Source organism: Drosophila mojavensis, unplaced genomic scaffold (assembly GCF_018153725.1).
Source record: "Drosophila mojavensis isolate 15081-1352.22 unplaced genomic scaffold, ASM1815372v1 contig_136, whole genome shotgun sequence".
Lineage (NCBI taxonomy): Eukaryota > Metazoa > Arthropoda > Insecta > Diptera > Drosophilidae > Drosophila > Drosophila mojavensis.
The window spans coordinates 30851033-30874437 of record NW_025318667.1 but is presented as its reverse complement, the minus strand read 5'-3'; the positions used below and the strand labels follow the sequence as shown (position 1 = coordinate 30874437).

The 23405-nt window shown below is 36.5% G+C and overlaps 1 protein-coding gene across 3 annotated transcripts in view; it reads right to left on the bottom strand.

Annotated features, from left to right (window-relative positions):
- The window catches only part of LOC6586273 (loricrin), a 104292-nt gene extending 88524 nt beyond the window's left edge, over positions 1 to 15768 (bottom strand). Inside the window, exon 1 of one of the 3 annotated variants that reach the window (XM_044011023.1) lies at positions 15672 to 15768. The gene's annotated coding sequence lies outside the window, so the exon portion shown is untranslated. The remainder of the gene's footprint in view (positions 1 to 15671) is intronic. The other 2 variants (XM_044011009.1, XM_044011087.1) reach the window with 2 other exon arrangements.
- Positions 15769 to 23405: the final 7637 nt, after the last annotated feature.

Sequence of the window (23405 nt, the reverse complement as noted above, 5' to 3'; positions counted from 1 at the left end):
TATAACATTCATAAAAAGGTCTCTATTTTTTTAGTTACTTTCACTTATTTTAAAATTTAAGTCAATAAAATGGAAATCGTTTTGAGTTAATAATGAGGCGGCTGATGAAATGCATTGTGTCAAATTCTACGTATTCAATCCACTTGAAAACGGTGAGTATAGATGTGTGTGGGTGTATAGATATATACATATATGTGTGTGTGTGTGTGGGAACTTGGCTGACAAATGATTTTTGCTGCTGTGGCTACATTTTTGCGATTGTGTGCATGCTTGCCGTGTTAAACCACAATGGGGCATAAATTTATATTTAATTATGAATAAATTTTGCAAACGCATTAAATTTCATATTTTCAACTCATCAACAGCAACAACAACAACAATAATAATAATAATAGTCAACTCCGCATGCGTGCTGTAAATCAACAGATAAACGAAACACACGCACACATAGGCATACAACAGTATATATATATGTGTGTATATGTACATTATATACACATATACATGTATGTGTGCGCACATATACTGTGACTATAAGGCAGACTTTGGGCTCAACTCTGGCAGGATTCTGGCCCGGACAATTCAACATTCGTTAAATGCAGTGCAAAATTTATTTATGATGCCGCACAAACAATAAACAGCATCAGCATGTGGTTGGTGTAGTTTTTGTGACTTGGTGCTTTGGGCTTGGGTCTTGGCCTAGGGGTTGAGGGTTGACGGTCCACGGACACTGAGTCAGCAGTAATATTAAGTTTTTGTTTGACTCTCATTTAATTGCACATCAAATAAACTTTAATTTTATTTTAATTGGTAAGCCGGTTTCTTACTTCTTCTTAAAATAGCGAGAGCTAAAAAAAAAAATAATAATAATATGTAAGAAGGCTCCAGTCGAGACTGCTCGACTTGGAGATACCCTGAACCCTCTAAGCTGATATTCTAATCATTCTGCACTTCTTTTATACACACACGCGCTCTGCTAACTGCGCAGTAAGCTGCGACTGCGCTTGGGCTTCGCTGCAGTGTTGGCAATATTATAAGAATTTATTTGTTGAATAATTTATCTTGTAGACATACAATCTTAATGAAACAGAGCGTAATCATATGGTAAAAATGTGTGTACATTCATTATTTTCATTACAAATTGTGTGCGAAGGGGGCATGGTATCCAAAATCTGTAAATTACAAAATCTTCGTATCGATCAACTATATATACGCAGTAAATCTGAAGTCTCTAGATCTAAAAGTGTTCAAATTAGGCTGAAAAAAACAAAGTCGATTTTTCGATTATTATCGATAAAAATTTATCGGACAAGTTATCGAAAAAATATGATAAACTTGTACTGTCTATGGTATACACGAGTATGCATGCCAAATTTCAGCTCTCTAGCTTTTATATCTTTTGAGATCGATGATTCCTTCTGTCTGTTACATACTTTTCACAAAACCATTATACCCTGATTTCCCAGTTTCAATGGGTTCAGGGTATAACAAGTCGAGACTGTTCCACTACGAGATCCCCTGAACCTTTCGAGCAATAGCTATTTCAATAATTTTTCGCGTCTTTCTGCTTACACAAGACACACGTACACACACACACACATGCATACACACACACATATAAACACACATCATACAAACACACACACACACACACACACACACACACACACACACGATACACACACACACAGAGATACGCACGCACGCTTACTATGAGAATTTAATTGTTTAATAACTTTTTTTGTGGACATACGATCTGCATAAGACTTTCAAATTATTATCATAACATGTCTCTAGTATTTGAAATACGCCTTTTACAAATATGTTGGTGAAGGGTGAATTAGGGGTGGGGGGTAAATTTTAACCAAAACCGAAATTGTATAAAATGCATATAAGTATACATATCAAATTTGGAGACTCTATCTTTAAAGATGTAGGAGATATAATTTTATAACTGATATTCGATAAGGTTCTTTATCGATAAAACGGGATGAGTTATCGATTTTTTGTGATAAACTCGATATCCGCGCTGTATATACGGACATTTTCAAAAATTGAAGTTTCTAGCTCTTATATCTCCTGAATTCGACGCGTTCATACATACGGACAGACGGACGGATAGACAGACGGACAGGGCCAAATCGACTCAGCTCGTCACCCTGATCAAGAATATATACTTTATGGGGTCCGCCACGCCTCCTTCTGCCTGTTACATACATTTCAACAAAACCATTATACCCTGATTTCCCATTGAAAATGGGTTCAGTGTATAATTAACTAATGAGCCGGACAGCGAAATTTCCCCTTCGTCCCACATAATTAGACATTTGATGTGTGCCGTAAAGAATGTTAATTGAAAAACATGTTTGGCTATTAGCCCATGGACAGCTCCGCGCATATATGTATATATGTGCATATATATCACTTAGATGTGGATTTATGTTCATCATAAACCTATCATATACTTTAATATACTTTAACATATAATCATGTTTATATTCCGAACTTTCAATGAAATTAGAAATCAATGGAATTCGCATTAAATCCAAGAAATTATTTTTACAAATAAAAGTACTAAATTCATCAATACCATCTTAAGGAAGTGGAAATCAATTTCAGATCCACAAAAGTGTATATTAATATACTGACTGAGAGTGGTTCTATTTTCAACAGATATATTTCAACTAATATGATATTGATATTGATATTACAATTCGTGACACAGTTGCTGCTTTGGATCAGTGTCACGTCCAAAGTCTCTGCTCTAAAATCCACCACTTTGGGAAACCCATAAATTAGGCATTCGACACACCGAAATAGCGTCGTACATATTCAAGCGAGGCAGCCAAGGCTTTACCGAACTATAGAAGCATAGAAGCTTCCAAGTAAAACGAGTAAGGTAATACATATCTCTATGCAAACCTATTAAACTATAGCTATACAAATAGTTGCTTTCGGCTGTTACTATAAAATATCGATAACATTACATATAAAATTGAATTGACAAAACAGACTTTTAAATTCCATGCGAGCCAAATAAATGTACATATAACTGTGAATTAGAATACGACAAAGTTTATATTTTTGATAAACAGTAATAACAGTAATACAGTGTAGTCCGTATTCGGCGCACCCATCTGACAACCCTATATCATTTGACAGAGACGCCACACAGGCTCAAGCCGCCCATTTGAGAGATATCTTGTTCTAAAAATGATGTCAAACAATCAGCTTGAACCGAATAAAAATGATCTCTCTCGTCAACATGAAAACAATTGTGTTTTTCTTTGATTAAAAAAAATATAAGTGGACAACCCTGTATAGATAGAAAAGTTGCTGACTTACAAATGGTTTTTCAAATCAACAAATGTTTGTATATATGTATGTAAAAGTTCATTATTGAACGCTCTGAGAACTGATGTTCGAGCTTACAATTGATGAGATAAAAATCAGAAAATAAAAAACATTTTTAACAGCATGTTAAAGTGATTGTCAGCTTTTGGCAGCTACATGGAGAAATGGTCGCAAATAAATAGGCTTAAGTGCTTTTGATGTTAAATGCTTGATATTAGTCGCTATGCCAACATAATGCCAAACGGCAATAAAGTTTAATAACCTTAAGGAACGGGACGCGTATAATCAGCATCATCAACAGCATCATCGTGTACATAATTTGCCTTTGCTTGTTTTCTTCACATATCCGCCCCCAGCACTCCCAACACTCCCAGCTTCCAGCTCTCGGCCCTATTGCTTTCCCTCCCACAGTCACGCCCAATGTGAAGAAGTACGCCGTAACGGCTCTGTATCCATAGGCGCTAAGCTGTTTAAGTGTAAATGACGTGAAAATGGGGACAAATTGGAACTGAGAAGCCGAAGGCAACCCACTGAAACTGAGAGATTTATCCCCAACATCATTTCCAAGGCGTCACAAAACATAAAAAATATTTGTATGTGTACATGCACGGGTGTGTGTTATATGAAATATCATTTATGTACACATATCTATATATTATGTACATATATATATTTATATATATCGCTTCAACTGAACATTTGCCCAAGCGCCCGGGGCTGCACGACAAATTGCGCATGAAAAATATTTTCCGTATAGATTTATTTATGTTGACGATTAACAATGAAGCAAACGCGTCAAGCGCAGCGAGCGGCCGGTGCCACTTAAAAAGTTCTGCAACAAAAATGGAGCAACAAGAATGAAATCAAATATATACATATACACATCTACATATACATATATATGTATATTTAACAATAATAATAATAAGAAAGAACATTTTTTGAATGCCATTCATGGCCAGAAAGCAGGAAAGGTGTGAGGCAGCCCAAACCCGACGGAAAAGCGAGCGAGTTGCGTAAACTTGGGTCGTCATTTTCATAAATCAACATGGGCTTTTCAATTGAATGCCTGCTGCTGGCACACGGTCCAACATTTTTATAATTAAATCATAAATTATGGGCGCACATGGAACGCGGCTCAATAGAATTTTCATCGACTCGACTCGACTTTGCAACGCCGGAATTTCGAGCGTGGAAGAGAAAACAAAGTTGCGAAGAAGAAGCAGGACACGAAAATTGAATTTGACAACATAGAAAAGTCGCCCAGCTTTGAATCTATTATGCGTAGCCAGCGAGAAATTACCCGGCGTCGCTCGGGCTACACTAGAAAAGTGGCTTCAATTGATGTTAATGTGCAAACTGCAACTGATTTAGTTAGTTCAACTGTTATATATAATATAATATATACATTTTATATATTTAAATGCATTCTGATTCATCATAGAATCGCATTACTAATATACTCTCTTCACTCTTGGTGAGCGAGTATAAGAATCGACTCCTTTGTAATTAAATTTAATGATGAAAAACGTTTTGCTGAGCAGACATGAATAAACTTATCTTCAATTTATTAATTTTATAAATATTTATGCAATTTATTGCGAATTTAATATATTCAATATTTATTGCTAACGAAAACGTTATTAATAAGAGTTCAATATTTATTTTATACTTTCCAGCAGAAGGTCAAGAGAATTTATTTAAATACTTTTTTCATTTATTGAAATCCAATTCCAAGCTCAGATTAAATATGTAGGTATAATAACTGTTTCAATCGTACCATTCCGTACCATTCCGTACCATTCCGTAGACAGCAGTTTAACATGTCTACAACAGCGACTTAACATTAGTTGATAAAATGATAAATAAGTTATGTAAGATAAATAAGTTTGTCACTTCAATCATTTTGATCGACTGAGAGCTCTCTAACCTCAGTAGTGCTCAAATTGCAGTTACCCTCAATCCTATTGTATATACATATAAGATTGAAAGTATTACTATATAGATGTTAGTCTTCTGCTCCGTGCACTATATAATATTTATAGGTCCGATGTGGTAGTTATAAGCTGTATTCATATTGGCACAGCTAGTGGTATTAAGTAAGCGTAACATCTGTAAATACCTATATATATATATATATATATATTTGTGTAATGCTTGATATATTTGTGTAATTATCAAAAAAATGTTATCTAACTATCCACCCAACCAAGGGCTTTAAAAAGTAACAATTATCGACGCCTAAAACAACTGAAGTCAATTGGATGGAAAATTATAATTGGAAAACAAATTTGTTCCGGCCAATTGATAGGTACACAAAAAAGATAACACGATATGTGTTTATGTGTACCAACAATTTATTCATTGGAGAACTGAAGTATTTAAAAATAGAGAAGAGAAGCAACAGTCCAATGTTAGCACTCTGCTATTTCAGATTTATCGTCAAGAGATTTACAAGGCAAAGCAAACAACTTTGTGAGACGTGTGTAATCCGCGTCGCCAGCGATCTATTATATTATAACAATAGTTAAGTTATTCTATGAGAATTTTTTTATGCATAGATGTATTCATTTCCTTAACTATTTTATTATTATTATTATAAGCTGATGCCCATTGTATGCGACACAAATTGTTTGTTCCAGGAGGCACTTGCCGTGGAGCAGCTGCCACAGCACCTCCTGCTCACCCACACACCGAAATCGCATGTTATCTGAAGGCTTACATGCACCAAGAAAGTGTGAAAGAGAAAGGAAGGAAGGGAGGTGGGAAGCGAGGGAGAGAGACTTGTAAGTAGCCTCGAATCATAGCATTTCAAACTATTCTGAAAGCGAATCAAATTGAAAAGCGATGCGGCTTTTGGTTGCGTTCGGCTCAGTGTGATTCACCGTGATTCAATGTGGTTCATGGTGGTTCAGGGTGGCTCAGGGTGGCTCAGGGTAGCTCAGTGTGGCTAGTTGGTTGGTTTGAAGCAGTCCGCAGTAGGGCTGGCTGCACACTCGTTCCATGACATGACAAATTTCGCCAGTTGCCAGACGTTGCATGGTTGCAGTTGCAGTTACAGCTGCCAGCGACGACAATTCAATTGTCACATCCGTTTATAAAGTTGGCAGACATGGTCGCCATTTCAAGGTTAACCTTTTTGGACACCTACTGCCTTGCTGCTTGGCGACGCCACAAATGTCACTCAACCAAGGAGGCAAAGGAGGAAGCTTCCGCTTCGTCCCCTTTTTCATTTACCAGCTGGCAAGCTGAGCTGACAATTTCACAGAAGTTGAGGCCAGTCAAAATTGAATAGCAATCCAATAGATAGATATTTGCTTTCAATTCGAATGTTGCGAAAATTGTTTTCCCTTTTACTTTTTTTTTCTTTTGCCCTGACCGCAGCACACAAAAAGAATTATCAAAATAATCGCATCGCATCGTATCGCAATCAAAAGTCGGATATTCAATCTAAAAACTTTTGTGGCCAATCGACAATTGCAGCTCGTTCCATTACAAATACGACTGCAAATTTATTGCGACCAATGAATGTTTGAAGCCAAAATTTTAAGATAAACGCAATATTATCATAACAAGTAAGAAGGCTCTAGTCGAGACTGCTCGACTTTGAGATACCCTGAACCCTCTAAGCTGATATTCTAATCATTCTGCACTTCTTTTATGCACACACGCGCTCAGCTAACTGCGCAGTAAGCAGCGACTGCGCTTGGGCTGCACTGCAGTGTTCGCAATATTATAAGAATTTATTTGTTGAATAATTTCTCTTGTAGACATACAATCCTAATGAGAGCGTAATCATATGGTAAAAATTTATGTACATTCCAAAGCACATGTCTCTAGTAATTGAAATGAATTTTCATTACAAATTGTTGGCGAAGGGGGCGTGGTATCCAAAATCTGTAAATTACAAAATCTTCGTATCGATTAACTATATATACACAGTCAATCTGAAATCTCTAGGTCTAAAAGTGTTCAAATTAGGCTGAAAAACAAAGTCGATTTTTCTATTATTCTCGATAAAAAGTTATCGGACAAGTTATCGAAAAAATATGATAAACTTGTACTGCCTATGGTATACATGAGTATGCATGCCAAATGTCAGCTCTCTAGCTCTTATATCTTCTGAGAGTTGTGTGATGTGAACTTCAAAATTGTAATAGTAATCATCGCAATGAATTGTCATAAAACTAACTACAATATATGTATGTACATTTCAATGTTCGAAAGTAAATCGGTTTAAGCATGCTCCAGAGAAGCTGGGAAAGAGTCAGATTTTAGCTGCAATACTTCTTATTCTCATTGCAATACTCATGTCAATTTGGAGTTGAGTCCCTAAACTTCGTGGCCCCCTTCCCACAGTGGTAACTTCAAAATGTCCCGAATGTCGCGGTTTTTGCGGCGCCCTTGAGACAGGCGACGACGCCGACGTATGCAGCGAGCCGTGACAAAGCCGGGCTGGCATGCAGACAGTCAACTAAATTCGGATTGGGGGAAAAAACATCAATGAGGAGCAGAATGTGTGAGAGAGAGAGAGAGAGAGAGAGAGAGAGAAGCGAGTGAAAGAGTTGACTGTGTAAGAAACAGGATGAATAGGCAGGCAGCCACATGTATGTATCTGCATAAATTGAGCTGAATGCAAATTGAATTCCACATTGAATCAATTGAAAGCTAAGTGATTGGCTCACTCTGCGTATGAGTAAAAATTGCAAAAAATATACTAAATCAATGAGCGTTAACTAAAGACAAGGCATTACGAAGCCACATGATTCATTTGCTAATGTCTTTCGGCATCATTGTCAATGGCTCTTAGTAAATTGCCATTCATTAGTCCATATAATCTCATTTCATGTCACAATCGAGAAGCGTTTTTATTATTGAACTGTTATACAATTTCAAAAACATGAACGAAATTCGAAGGTTGCTCTGTCAGCGACATTAGAAATGCGAAATACTCAAGTCACATGTAGCAAGTAGATCTGAGGCGACCCAATAGCAAAATACCCTGTAAACTTTGAGAAAATGCCGTTAGTAAACTTATTCTCAGTAGACATTTTCATTACGATATTTTTAGATATTATTTTCATCAAACCCCAAAGTGCCATTAGTAAGTTTATTCACAATAGATATTTTGATTATGATATTACTTTAATAGAAACCTAAATGTTTCTTATATTTGCTATATAGAATAATTTTTCTTTTTCGAAAATTTTAAATTAATTCATTTATTTTCTTGTTTCTTTCAATTCTCCAAGTACTGATTAATTTTCGTAAATCGTTTAGTTTTTGACCTTAGCTCAAACCCAAAATAAAAAGACCAAAGCTTTTCTCTAGACATCATGTTATATGCATCTATTACAAAATAAATATATTATCTCTATCATAAATATACAAATACCTCATGTGAATATCTAACACTAGTTCATTAAAAGTCGAAATACATAATATTGATGTTAAATATTTTAAGTGTTATATTCTGTCACTCGTAAGCGATTCTAAAGATTTTACAGGGTATGCATATTGAAAATCAAACTGAAACAGTTAGTATTTGTAGGTAATTTCAGAATCGAAGTCGAACTATTTCGCTTAGCTCGCTGAGACTTGAAATGATTAGAGAACGATTGTGCGAGCGCCTCTTGATAACCTTTCGCAATCAAAGCAAATGGGTCAAACCCTATGTATGGGCGAGTACACTACTGGACTCACATAGACACACCAAAACATATAAGTGAAACTACATACCATATAACTACATATATACGCTCCACCAGATATATGTTTATGTGTGTTTGCTTGTCTGTGTGCGCGCTGGCTGTGAGGTTAACCAATCTACACGTAATCCAATTTGCTTTTATCGTCAACTTTGTCACCGAATAATGTGCTCGAGGGATGGGGATGGGGTTGGAGATGAGGGTAGGAGAGCTATGTTTGACTGAAGGAGTTTTGCCCGCAATTGTTTTTGATTATTTAATTTAGCTGACTTTTTCTTTGATTTAGTTTTGCGGCTTAACTGCAACTTTACTGGCGACAGATTCGGACCCGAAGGCTACAAAGCCAAATAGACAGAGGACTCAAGATTTACCTCTATATCGTAGCAGTCTCTATGTCTATTTCTATTTTCATTTCTATTTCTATATCTCTATTACTCTCACTCTCTCTCTCTTTCTTTCTCTCATTTTCCTTCTATCTCAAAAAATGCCGCGCTAATTCTCTATAGCTGCTGTACGGGCTTATGATTTAGCTCTGGCGCAGTTTGGAGACCTTGAAAATATTGCAGCGCATTGTTTGCTGCCGCTGTTTTTATAGATTTCGTTTCAAGGATACCCTAACTGGAGGGGAAAGGTACACTTCTCTTACCAAATATGTAATATGTATAACAAGTAAAGGAGAGTTTATGTGTTGGAGTTGAAAATTCCATTCTAGCCAAATATATGTTAGAGTATTACTATTTCGGTCATTTAGTTACACTTTTTTTTCTGTTTTTTTCACAACCGCAACGCAAATGCGCCACAGAGGCGTCTGCCTAAAGATGTGGAGCATTTGTTATACCCTGTAATATGGCTAAACAGGGCTATGTTAAACTATCAGATGATACAAGTTAAGCTTTAAGCTGACACATTTAATATTATGTTTTCAATAGGTCTGCAATATTATCGTACATCTTAATAAACCTAATTTTGGATTACTCAGTTCTGTCTATCCAATAATTAGAAATTTTTCTTCAAAATTGGTCAGCTACGAGATTTTGGGTATGTGGCAAGTCGTGCAACAGCATCTGTTTGCTGCTTGCGCCCAACACACGCTGGACAACAAACGTGCAACTTGGTCTGGCAACAATTTTTTGCCCTGCTTTCTTAGCCACTCCGCCAAACCAGGGGCCCATTCGTCCTTGTGCATTTGGCTTGACAGTCGTCGCAGTAACCAAAAGTTTGCTTTGTACCTTTGTTTTTGTTGCGCTCTGGTGATTCCTATCTTTATCTCATCTAGCCCCCCCTAGCCAACCAACCCGTTTCCTACTCTTGTAAACTCTATCATTCCAAAACTCTCACTCGCTCACTTTGCCATTCAGTGCATCAGTCTCCCACTCTCCCCCTCTTTCTTTCTCTCATATCACTCTCTATTTGATACTTTCGGGAGCACTTTGGGCATAGACGGGCTCAATTAAAATACGCCGTGGCAAGCTATTGTGGCGCCATTCGACTCCAATGGTCAAATGAATGTCTGGAGGCGTTGCTCGAGCACCACAATAAATTATCAGCCACAATTATCTTGTTGCGTACAACTTTCAATCGGAGTTAATTGTCTGAGTCACAAACTTTCGAATAGTTTTTGCGCTTTGTACCGACCCCAGCTGTATGCCCCCCTCCCTCTGCTTAGCCGTCATCCTTTGGAAAAACCCATAAACAAGATCAACTTTTTGCCAAGCAACTTGCAAATTATTTGCGTGGGCGTGATTGGCAAACAACAACCCGCTCCCCCAGCTCATCATTCTCCTCCTGCTCTACTTATATAAGCATCTTAATGGCGTATAAATTACATAGTTCCATCCAGCGAATGGAACTGTTAGAGATGGATTATTGATCGTCCATTTGCATGACAGCTGACAGTAATATAATGATCAGCCCAATAAAAAATGTGTTACTACTAAATGAATTATTAGTTAATAATATCAGAAATAAGCAAAAATATATTCTTATACGGTCATTTCTAGTTATTCGAAACTGAAATAAAGCTTAGTTAATTGAAGTAAAGTATAAGCTAAATAAACCTCTAACCATATATAAAAACCAAGGTTTCCTCAAGATTACGAATTTATCAATAATCAATGTTTACGTCTATAATTTTAACGGACCAGCAAAACTGAGCAATCTTCCCTTCTCTCGCATTCCCTTTCAATTCACGAATCAAGGATTCATAAAAATTGATTTTGAATATTAGACGTATGTTATTTAGTATTTTCAAAAAATTTGAGCCCAAAAAAAAAACAATAGTACCCTGATTTATGTTGGGTTCAGAGTATAAAAACGAAAGCACTTTTAGGTTTGCTGGCGTTATGGATTGTTTTAGACTACGATTTGAATTCGAGACGTCAACTTTGACGAAAGAGAAAGCTGTTTGTTTGGCTAAGTATTGAAATTAAAATATTCAATCGACAAAAGAAATGTTAGTTATCTGAATGCATTATTGTCCTAGCAGAAGACCTATTTAAGTTGTTGTTTATTTACATTCTACTTGAAAATATAAAATAGATAAATAATTTTTAAGAAAATAATAATCTATCTATATATGGGCAATTCTCTAATGGCGAATGTAACATTCGTTCGTTTTTGAGTTAAAAAAAAAACGAATGCCAAAACATTTTTTATGTTGACGCATAGTGGATCTCTTAGCTCTTGATTGGCTCTATAATTGGTGCTAAATTAGTTTTCAAGATAGTCACAGAAAACCAAGAGGTTCGCAGGCTACGTGAGTCGCTTTTTAAATTAACAGTTCAACCTGAGATTTTAGCGAAACCTTAAGTGACAATTTATTACAAATAATTTTAAATTATTAGAAATTGGCACATATTTACAATGTTTTTTATTTGATTAAAAAATATTGGGTATTTTTTATTATTTTTTATTATTAATCAAGGTCGAAGGTGACGTGTCGAATGAGACATTTTTTCCACCACACTTTTTCTTTATTTTTTAGTAACTTTACATGAATAAAAGCATTAGAAATGATTCAATTTATTAATTATAATAAAATAGAGAAAATTCGAAGTATCATATTTCATTGCATAGTGTCTCAATAATAAGAACAAAATGTGCAATAGAAATGCTCAAAACAGAACTTTTGCACTTATTCGGCTTTGTGTCTCAATATTTCGAGATGTATTATGATAAAATGTAAAATTGGTTTATATTAGTTAAATTTGAAGATTAGTTATAAACAAGAAAGCTCTAGTCGAGACTGCTCGACTACGAAATCTCCAGAATCCTTCGAGCAACTGATATTTCAATAATTATTCGCATATGTACACATACACGCACACACACAGATATACGTACGCACGCATAAACACGCATTGGCTGCAGTGTGGGCTTACTATGGGAACTTAATTGTTTAATAACTTTTCTAGTGAATGGACTATCTTCATTAAACTTTCAGACTATGAATAATATAGATATGCATGTATTTGCCAAAATCCCTAGTATTTGAAATACGCCTTTTACAAATGTGAGGGTGATGGGATGAATTAGAGATGGGGGTAAATTTTGACAAAATCTGAAATTGTATAAAATGCATTTAAGTATACATATCAAATTTGAGGAATCTAGCTTTTAAGATGTAGGAGATATAAATGTGTTACTGGTTTTCGATAACGTTTTTAATCGATAACAAAATATCGCGTCAAGTTATCGATATTTAAAGCAAAACTCGATATGCGCGTGCTATACACGGAAAAAAATTTTAAGTCTCTAACTCTTATATCTTCTGAGATCGACGCGTTCAAACATACGGACAGACGGATGGACGGACAGACGGACAGAGCTAAATCGACTCAGCTCGTCGCCCTGATGAAGAATATAAATATTTTATGGGGTCTGCCACGCCTCCTTCTGCCTGTTACATACATTTAACAAAACCATTATACCCAGAACATGCTTTCATTGACTTTGAATGTTTTGGCTGCGGTTGACCTTTCTGGAGAAATGTCCATATACATATAAAACAAGGTCGGGTTTGTTCAAACACTTATAACTCATGATCTGCTGGACCAATTTTCATGGTTTTTGATTTGTAACATTTTGATTCTTTTAATTTTTCTAAAAATATCAAGATTTAGAAAAAAAGGAATTTCAACAATATCTCGAAGCTATATTACAATTTGCAGAAAGCTCATAGGAAATAGCATGATTGCCCCACATAATAAAATGGGACCAAAATGCAGAAGTAACTTTGAATTGAAGCAGCTCCAAACATAGACTTTATAGGTACGACAAGTGTCCAATGCATAGACATGATAGACATATTACCCTCCGCTCACTACAATGTGAACTGAAATGACGGGAGGATAATTGAGCCCTGTAAATGAATGAAACAAATGTTGCCCATGTCGACCTGATGATGAGTTATGGTTCATATAATATAATAATACGACTAATTCCGTCGCGGTCTAGCTAAATAACTTATAAAGTAAAAGTAATACACACTGACCTGACCTACTCTCCGGTTGCAAGCAGCAGTAGAGCGGAGACGGGTACGAGTACGGGTGTGAGTACGGGCACAGGCACGGCACGAGAGGGCAGCGGGAACAGTGGTGCAAAACACATATACATACAAATATAACAAAAAAAAAAAAAAAAAAATACAAATATATATATTTATATACATGTATATACTTATATATATATAAAAACAAGAAATTAAGTATATGTATGTGCAATATGTTGCTATAGCTAGAAGTAAGTATGTGTATTGAGGCAAAGTCGACCGCACGGCGCGCACTGTTGAGTCCTGCTGTGGCTATAAACTGGAACTGGAACTGGAACTGGATCTTGCCGGAACTGGTGGCCACTGTGTGTAGAGTAGGATAGGGTAGAGTAGGATAGGGGTCGACGACAGAGGGAAACACGCGATATAGACAGCGACTGGGCCGACGGACTATTGCGTGTTTTGGAGCCAACAATTTCGATGTGCTCTTTACTGTTGTTGTTGTCCATGTTGCTGTTGTGATTGTTGTTGTTGTTGTTATAAGCTGTTTGTTGTTGCTGGCGCTATTATTGCGTCTATATAGTTTCTATTGTATATTATATTGTATGTGGCTTGACAAAGCACAGACACTTGGGGAACGAACACCTTCAACTTACTGCTGTTTATTATTGTTATTTAATGTTTGAAGCTCGTCGAACGAGACGCTTCTCCACTCGACTCGCAAGCAAAGCAATCGGTTCAAATTACCGTTTCGAGAGCGAAGTGACACAACAGCAATAAACAGTTTATCATCATTGATCGCAAGCAAAAACGAAAAGTGCCAAAGGGAGACGAGAACGGGAAATAGACAAGCATATAGAGAGCAAGAGCGAACCGGCAATCTAATCTTGGCTGAGCTTTGTGCTAATTTCTGGTACTTAAGCGGAGCTAAGCACTGTTTCTGGCATCACAGTAGGGAACTGAGGCTAGTGAAATACTGCCAGGTATAATAAAAAATATGAAAAAAAAAATTATAATAAAAAGAAAATGCGTTGGGAAAAAAACTAAAATGTTTCATTTGCTGATGATATTATGCCTAAATTTAACAATAAGAAACAAATCGAGTTCCCTCTTAGCATGGCTTTGTTAATTAATGTCCGCGTAAATATTTTTTCGCTCAAGAAAAACCCGAAATCAAGTTTTGTTCTCTTAGCAAATTTTGAACATATTTTTATTTAATTTGCCCAAGCTGATCACACAATGATCTCAGAAGGTTATCAGCGCACGGTCCACAACAAATTATTTTCCATATATACGTATATGCATACATATACATATGTTTATATATATATGTGCGTATATGCTATAAAACAAAAACTACAGATCGGGCAAAGCGATTTTTGCATGCGTCAGCAAAGCTCGCAGTTGTTTCGACACTTGTATAAATGAAAACTTTTTGTCAATTATTTCGCTTGTTTCAGATCTTTTGTTTCTTCTCTTTTTTTTTGCAATTTGAAACCAGTCAATGAAAACAACAAATTGAAATTTGGGAATTTCTAATTAACTTGTGCACAAACAAACAAAAAAAAAATAATAAAAACAATACTAAACAAAATTTATATACATATAAAAATCCCCTATAACAATCAATTTATTAATATCAATGCTGATCAGAAGCTGCGCACCTGTGTTTTTCTTGTATCACTGTCTTTATTTAACACACACTCAAGTTCAAAGTCAAATCAAATGGGGACAAAAAAAAGCAATATGTAAATATAAGCATTTATCGAGACTAAGCGCACACAACAACAACACCAGCAGCAACCGTAATAATATATATTTCGTATTATATGTATATTTGTATTTTCCTATTTACGGAACTATTTAGCACTTTAGATGGAAAATGATATAGTGTCACACAATTTAAAAAAAAAATATATAGAAAAAAAATGCACCAAAGAACTTTGATTAAACAAAACAAATCCCAGCGCGAATCAAGTGAAATGAATTTTTCTATTTTGTTTTTTTTTTTTCTTCTTCCTTGATTCGTCTTTATTGTTTTTTTTTTTTTTTTTTTTTATTATTATTTTTTTTTATTTATTTCTTAGCCGTTTTAGAAATCACCGCAGTTTGGAACGTACGTCAAAATGTGCGTCAAATAAACGAGCCAAAAACGAGTATAAATTCCGCTGTACACCTATCACTTTCGATGCTTCGCTTCGCACTGAAGAGCTAGACAACGCCACTGACTGGCGGCCCCAAAAACCGGTCGGCATCGTCTTCGGCGCCTGTGTTCGGCCAACCGCGTTTCGTGCTGTCCTCGTGCGCTGGAAACACGAATGCCGCATTGAGACAGCCTGCCCTAACAATCCTCCTCCCCTCTATTCGGCCCACAATTCTCGTTCTCTCTTTTTCGTACGTTTTAACCTACTATGCCGCTCAGTGACGATTTCAATGCCAAGCAAGCAGCTGTTCAGTATTGTTTGATTGTTATACTCATTCACGAAAGTGAATCAGTATATTGGTTTTGTGCAATGTCCGTCTTGCTGTCCGTCCGTCTGTCCGTCTGTCCGTCTGTCCGTCCGTCCGTCTGTCCGTCTGTCCGTCTGTCCGTATGAACGCAATCTATTTCGGCGCTATTGAAGCTAGAGAAATTTGAAATTTGGAACACATACTCGTGTATATCTCCGATTTATAAAGTGTTAAAATTTTCCCGATCCGCCCACTAGGGGCGTGGCAAATCGGAAAATGCATTTTCCGATATACCAGAAATCATGTTTGTTGAAGAGCTAGAAAGCTGAAACTTGGTATGTAGGTCCGCGTTGACCACCCAAGATCACGAGCTATGACGGATATATCTACGCCCATTGGGGGCGTGGCAAATCGGATAAAACTGTATCTCCTAAAGTTGTAAACCTAGAATGCTGAAATTTTGCACGTCAGCTAATGGTATGATTCTATAAAGTCTGAAGATAAATTATAAGTCTACGCCCGTTGGGGGCGTGGCAAATCGGACCTGAAGATATAGTGATTTTTTAAATTCTCCTATATTTTGGACACTATTGATGGCAGAGACCTCAATGTTGTATATATACTCGGACTGATCACCCAAGACCAAAAAGTTTTGTCGGATATATGTCCGCTCACAGGGGGCGTGGCAAACCGCAAAAGTTTATATCTCCTAAAGTATAATAGCTAGAAGCTTCAAATTTGGATAGTTGAGTTACTGGTAGCCTCCTCTATCGATTCCCCAAAAATAATTTTTACGCCTCTTTAGGGGCGTGGCATATCGAAAAATACCCTTAATTTTCACATTTTTTTAGGGTAAGCATTCAAACTTTGCAGTTAGGGTACCGTTATCTCTTTCTAAAAACTGACCAAAAATGAGGTGTCTACGCCCAGTTGGGGCGTGGCAAATCGGAAAAACTTGTATATTCTACAGTATTAGAACGAAACTTAACTACTAAATTGTTGATGGGATGTGAATGAGTATTCCGCAGTCGGTAACGCCCGACTGCAACGTTCTTACTTGTTTTTATTTATTTTTTTTATTTTTTTTATTTTTTTCTTTATGCTATGTAGTAGCGAACAGTGATGCAGCTGCTCACTGCCCTACGGTCAGGCATTATATGTATGTATCTATTCCCTCCAACTAAATTAAACATTAGAACAATTTGTGTACCTCCTAGATGCTCTAGATGCACAGCAATTAACAGATAAGATTTTCTCTCTTCCAATAAACATACATATACTTAAGCGAATGCAAATATATATGTACATATAGTAGAATCCGGTCATAGCGAATCCGCTTATCGCGTCCGAACGGTTATTGCGATAACAATTTTGGTACTCAAACGAATTTATATGAGCAAACTTATATGGTTATAGCGTCTTCCGGTTACAACGACTGTACCTTGAGCATCGTTATAACCGGATTCTACTGTACATACATAGGTATATGCATATACCTACGCGAATGCGTATTGTGCTGATAAGGTTTGAACATATTCGAACTTTTTCTTAGAAATATGTATGTATGTATGCTGATGTGCTGATAAGGTTTAATAGTATTCAAATTCTAATTAGAAATATGTACATATGTACAAGCATGAAAGATTCTGTTTTTATGTATTTAAATTTGGATGGATTTCACCAATAGTTACATATTTTTTAATTAACACGAGCTAACTCGCATTTTCCGCACAGTTCCAGAACCTATATAAAAACTAATATAGCCATATTGCGCATCCCCTACATATACAGTCTAGTCTCGATAATTTGTACCCCATAAAATTGAAAATCACGATAAATGGAAAACTATTCGTTCCCGATTATTCTCGATATTTTGAGTTACTGTGTAATATTAAAGAAAAACCTCGTTCCCTTGCCATTTCCAATTATCGGGACTCTACTGTAACTGCTTCCACGAGCTCCAATCATGCAATGCCCATTGTAAGTGAAATGGCTGCATCGATTCAGGTTGTCGCACTGATCAGGAATATACATATATGCATAAGTATATAACTGGAAAACCTGTGATATGATGAGATACGATGATACGATATGATGATACGATCCTTATTCCTTCCTCTCCTGCTTATACTCTCTGTCTTCAGACAGACATATAATTGCTAAAAATAGTCTCAAGTTCAACAAATAAGAAAGTTCTAGTCGAGTGTACACGACTACGAGATCCCCTGATCCTTTCGAGCGAGCAACTGATATTTCAATAATTATTCGCACATGCACACACACAGAGCCATACGCACGCACGCATAAACACGAATTGGCTGCAGTGGTGGCTTACTATGGCAACCTAATTGCTTAATGACTTTTCTTTTGGATGTACTTTTTTCATGAAACTTTCAGATTATGATTATAACAGGGATATGCATTTATTTGCCAAAGCACAAGTCTCTAGTATTTGAAACACGCTTTTTACAAACATGAGGGTGATGGGGTGAATATAGGGGTGGGGGGTAAATTTTAACCAAAACCGAAATTGTATAAAATGCATATAAGTATACATATCAAATTTGGAGACTCTAGCTTCAAAGATGTAGGAGATATAATTTTATAACTGATTTTTGATAAGGTTTTTTATCGATAAAAAAATAACGGTATGAGCTATCGATTTTTTTTGATAAACTTGATATCCGCAATATATTTACGAGCATTTAAAAAAAATTGAAGTCTCTAACTCTTATATCTTCTGAGATCGACGCGTTCAAACATACAGACAGACGGACAGATGGACGGACGGACAGAGCTAAATCGACTCAGCTCGTCACAGTGATCAAGAATATATATACTTAATGGGGTCCTGCCACGCCTCCTCCTGTCTGTTACATACTTTTAATAAAACCATTATATCCTGATTTCCCATTTCAATGGAATAATACCATACATAAATATGTATATGATTTTAATTAAATTCTAATGGATGTTGTGTTTTGCTAATTATTTGTTATAATTTACCCCTCGCCCTTCCCTTTTTAAAAGGCGTATTTCATATACTTTGTGCTTTAGAAAATTCACACATTTTAGTAATATAATCACGATCTAAAAGTTTCATGAAGAAAGTCCATCTACAAGAAAAGTTATTAAGCAGTTAAGTTCCCATAGTAGCGTGCAGCGTGCGTGTCTATGTGAGTCTATGAGTGTGTTTTTGCGTGTGTTTCTTATGTAAGCAGAAAGACACGAAAAATGATTGAAATATCAGTTCCTCGAAGGATTCGGCTCTATTGGGCTATATGTTTATACTTATTCACGAAAGTGAATTAGTATATTGGTTTTGTGCAATGTCCGTCTTGCTGTCCGTCCGTCTGTCCGTATGAACGCAGTTTATTTCGGTGCTATTAAAGCTAGAGACTTGAAATTTTGAACACATACTCGTGTATATCTCCGATAAAGTGTTAACATTTTCCTGATCCGCCAACTAGGGGCGTAGTAAATCGGGAAATGCTTTTTCCGATATGCCAGAAATCATATTAGTTCAAGAGCTAGAAAGCTTAAATTTAGAATGTAGATTTGCGTCGACCACGCAAGCTCACGAGCTATGGCGGATATATCTACGCCCATTGGGGGTAGGTATATTGGATGAAACTGTATCTCCAAGAGTTTTACAGCTAGACTGCTGCACTTTTGCAATTTTGCAAGTGAGCTAATGCTATGATTCTATAAAGGCTAATGTTCGGACCTAAAGATATAGTGATTTTTTAAATTCTGCTATATTTTGGCTACTATTAATGCTAAAGACCTCAAATTTGGTATATAAGTTAAGCGCTCTCACACTAGAGTACTAGTGATTGGGGACGCTGTGTTGGGTTCTTGTGAATATATAACAACTTGGTGTTCAAAGAAATAATATATTTTATATAATTTGGAACAATAGGTCTAAACTCTCTCTAGTCCGAATATCAACTGAACTAAATCTGTTCTAGTGGTTAGGTTCTCCCCTTGAATGTCTGACTGGACTCTCCAGGCTCCTTAGATTGTCGAAAGTCTTAACTTATATACTCGGGCTAACCACCCAAGACCAAAAAGCTTCGACGGATATATGTCCACCCACAGGGGGCGTGGCAAACCGCAAAAGTTTTTATCTCCTAAAGTATAATAGCTAGAAGTTTCAAACTTGGATAGTTAAGTTACTACCTCCTTTATCGATGCCCCAAAAATAATTTTTACGCCTCTTTAGGGGCGTGGCATATCGAAAAATATCCTGTAATTTTCACAAATTTTGAGCGTAAGCATTCAAATGTTGCAGTTAGGGTACCGTTAGCTTGTTTTAAGAACTGACCAAAAATGAGCTCTCTACGCCCAGTGGCATGGCAAATAGGGAAAAACTGAATTTTCTACAGTATTAGAGCTAAACTTAGCTACTAAATTGCTGATGGGATGTGAATGAGTATTTCGCAGTCAGTAACGCCCGACTACAACATTCTTACTTGTTTCATTTGGTGATTCTAATCAGCATATGAATACACATATTTTCGCCATAGCTCTAGCAAACTATTATTTACACTTACCCGAACAAAAATTTGTAATGCAAAAACTGTAATTTTCAATGGTGCCCGCTCGCCTAGAGGGTATCCGTTTGGCCGACCCCTTGGCTGACTTCATTCCCCTACTGTCAATGCCATGCACAATGGGCATCTATTACAATGCTTTTATAGCAGTATATACATATGTATGCTAGTACAGAGATACCTGTATGCATATATCAGAAGATAACTGTCGCAGTAATGTAATGTAGTCTATTTGCGTCAAATATGTGTAAGCCAAAAATACTCGGACATTATACGGTATACAATGGGAAAAATTGTTCGCATATTCATGACCGAATTACCCACATTCAGTGAGAGTCAGACACACAATGAGAGATAGATAGAGAAAGAGAGATAGAACATATAGAGAGAGGAGGAGGGAGGGAGGGAGAATACACTCCAGTCACCATTTGTGGACAGCATAACAAACAAAACCATTGAAAGGCACGCAAATCTTAGCTATGACCAAAATATTTGCCAAAGTTCGTGGGAAAACACACAAAAAAAAGCCAGGAAAAGCGAGAAACAGAGAGAGAGAGAGAGAGCGAGAGGTAAATTGAGATGGAGAGAGGCAGTTCAGCTGTTATTAAGCTAAAGCTTTGCCAAGAAATCAAATAGGCCTGGATACAACTAAGAGCCGAGTCCAAAGCCAGTCATGCAATCAAACAGATCGCCACATGGCAAGGCAGCAAGTGGAGTGGAGCTTATGGAGGTCTTTTCACTCTCACTAGAATTAATGTCATCCCCATCGGCTGTGTCAATGCAACACAGTCATGCCACCGACGCTCCGCAAACCACGCCCTAAATCGTTCAATTGTAAGCTACTCATATGGCGCTTGAATCAACTCATCTCGTCTCTTCAGCCACATTACATATATACATACATACATGCGGTATATATGTATATGTGTATATTTGACATCTTTTATTTCGAGCTCTAGCCCAATAAGCACAACGAGAAGAAACCAAAGCGCATATATAGATATATATACAAGTAGTATATATAATATATACATATATACATACATATATATTTGTTGATATCATTTGGACACAAATATTTGCCAAGCGTAAAGTAATAAAATATTTCTTGGGTCAATAAATGCAATTGAATGTGAAAAGAGACAGCTAGTCCAAAATAGATTAAAAAGAAACGAAAATACCATGCGCTACTAGACACCCTATAGAATTCGTGTATGCTATGTAGTGAAGCGCTTTGCATCTGTTTCCTTTTTATACCCTGAACCCATTGAAAATGGGAAATCAGGGTATAATGGTTTTGTGAAAAAGTATGTAACGGGCAGAAGGAGGCGTGGCAGACCCCACAAAGTATATATATTCTTGATCAGCGCGACGAGCTGAGTCGATATAGCCCTGTCCGTCTGTCCGCCTGTCCGTATGAGTGCGTCGATCTCAGAAGTTATAAGAGCTAGAGAGCTGAAATTCGGCATGCATACTCGTGAGTACCATACGCAGTACGAGTTTGCTTTATTTTTTCGATATATCGTTCGATAACTTTTTTATCGAGAATAATCGAAAATTTGAATTTGTTTTTTTAGCCTAATTTGAACATTTTTAGACCTGGAGTCTTCAAATTCGCGTTGTATATAAAGTTGATCGATACAAAGATTTTGTAATTTACAGATTTTGGATACCACGCCCCCTTCTCCACCAATTTGTAAAACTCATTTCAAGTACTAGAGACTTGTACTTTGGAATGTACACACATATTCACCATATGATTACACTCTAAAAGTTTCATTAGGATCGTATGTCTACAAAAGAAATTATTCAACAAATAAATTCTCATAATATTGCCCACACTGCAGCGCAGCCCAAGCGCAGTCGCTGCTTATTGCGCAGTTAGCAGAGAGCAGGCTTATGCGTGCGTGTGGATGCATGTGTATGTATGTGTGCAGAAAAGAAGTGCAGAATGATTAGAATATCAGCTTAGAGGGTTCAGGGTATCTCCTAGTCGAGCAGTCTCGACTAGAGCCTTTTTACTTGTTTTATCCACGAAACTTGAGATATAAATAGGCTCACAAATGTATAATATATAAAAATAAATATAAAGAAACTACACGTGTTTTTAAATATACATATACATATGTATGTATATGTAGTATTTTTTATACATTTTACACATCATTTTTCGAGTTGTGTGCTGCATGCATACACATACATTTGTATTCAACTCAACTCAACCAGCTACCAAAAGGCTTCAGCTCTATTGCCATTTGTTGAACGCAATAAAAATGTTATGTCAAAGGATAAATAAATGCTCGGCGCTGCCCAAAAGGAAAAAACTAGCCGACTACGACATACCCACAACATTCGTCACCATCTGCGCATTAAAGACTTTACTATGCGAATACACTTTATGTATAAATTTTGTTCTAGACGGACTTCCCCAATCGAATTGTAGGCAAGCTATACAAGGAAAATTCCTATATTCAATGCGTACGGAATATTAAAGCTACTAAAATACTCTATAATATACGATCCACTAGATCTTCAATAATTCTTATTGACTATTTACTTTATATGTATGATTGAAGAATATGCAGATTGCGTAATCAATAACATTTATAACATGTCTTTGTATTTACTCATTCACGAAACAGAAATGCGTATACTGATTGTGCACGGTCAGTCTTGCTGTTAGTTAGACAGCCGTCTGAATAATTGCATGGTTTGAAATACTCTTGGGATGTATACCCGTGTATACACTCATTTAATAAAGACTTTCCTGATACGCCTAGGGGCGTCATAGATCGGAAAATGCATTTGCTATGAGCTAGAAATCCCAAATTTGACACGTTTGTTACA